Source organism: Echinococcus granulosus, assembly GCF_000524195.1.
Source record: "Echinococcus granulosus chromosome Unknown EG_S00046, whole genome shotgun sequence".
In the NCBI taxonomy this organism is placed as follows: domain Eukaryota; kingdom Metazoa; phylum Platyhelminthes; class Cestoda; order Cyclophyllidea; family Taeniidae; genus Echinococcus; species Echinococcus granulosus.
In genome coordinates, this window is record NW_020170426.1 from 364,495 (window position 1) to 366,034 (window position 1,540).

A 1,540-nucleotide genomic window follows, 5' to 3' on the forward strand; every position below is an offset into this window, starting at 1 on the left:
TATTGTCTATAATAGGTAAATTTTTGCGCATAGGCTTCTAACACATGTAAAGCCCAAATAAATCAAATTTAACGACAAATGGTTTGCAATATCAATCCCTTTTTATTCTTAAAAAGGTATGATTTGAGGGATATTTAAAACAAACATGAAATAATATTTAAAAACAAATACTCCATGAAATTTACTTTAATCTAATCATTCAAAAAGTAATCTCAAAAAGTGGATGTAGCTCCAATGTGCATACCTTTGGCCCATGACCATAATAAAACTTTCGAAATATTGTGCTGGACATTGGAGGACCGGTTAGACCCAGGCCAAATAAGAGAAAGAAGATAGAGGTTCAGCTGTCAATAGGAGGAAAGAAGTTAATTGGAGGGAAGTGCTTTGTCATCATTTGAGTAGTGTTGTGAAAAATGTCCTTTTTTTATCTTCCACGCACACATTCTTCCACAGGAATGATTCATCCATTCGCTGTCTTTTGGAGACGAGAAAATTTAAGCATTCGTATTTTTTCGCTGAGTGACAAGGTGACACCGTGTACAACTTGGTATCAAGGCTAGCTATGAGTAAAATAATTAATGCAAAAGCTCTTCACCACAATATTTTCCATTTGAAATAACTGCATAATGTTTTGCTTTTTGATCAGTAACATTCTTGAAGGAGAAATAAAGCGAAAACCAGCTTCGTGTTACAAGATTTTTTTCTTACAAGCTAGCGCTCAAAAATTTTAAGCCTAATTTGCTGAATTCATAATGAGAATTTTGGAAGGTCACTCCAAACTCAGTGAAATAGCACAGGAACTTCGGATTTGAGTAACTGAAATCAAACGTTGGCAAATGCATTTATGGGTGGATGTACTTTGTTTCGGTAATAATTTCAGACTCTAAAGCCACTAATATTTCACTTAAGAGTGCGCTAGCAATGATTCTTCCCGTTTTAAACTATCAAGTACCGTTTTTGTGAATTCACCTACCTTTAAACAAACTGTTTTCCGATAGGATTTTGTTTCAATGAAAAGACTCATAAGACTTAAAAGACTCATATATTCATTAAAATAAATTAACTCCACAAATTATAATTCTTGAAGTTTTGTCCATTCACATTAACTGTTAGAATAGCTTAAATTGTAGACATTAAAACGAGATTTTTGGTGTATGTGTTTGTTCTTAAATGTACTGGGCTATAAACCGGCCACTCCAGATCACTGAAATAACTTCCATTTAATAATTTCTTATTTCTGCAACTTTAAGTCCCAGTACAAGTCAGATGAATAACACACAAGTCCAATTAAAACTGTATTTGTCCTTACGAAATATTTAAATAACACAATTTTTTGCAGCAATAATCGAGCAATGCCATTCGTATGGCAGGGTTAATATTTCTGAAGTTAACATTTCAGAACAGTGCCTAGAATTTGGTAAAAGATTTATGTGCATTTTGATAAGTCGTACCAGTGCTTAAGAGTGTACAGAGCAAAGGGATATCAACACCTCCATAGTTTTCTAAAGCTTCGCTAATAAAAGTGCGTAGTGATTGCGAA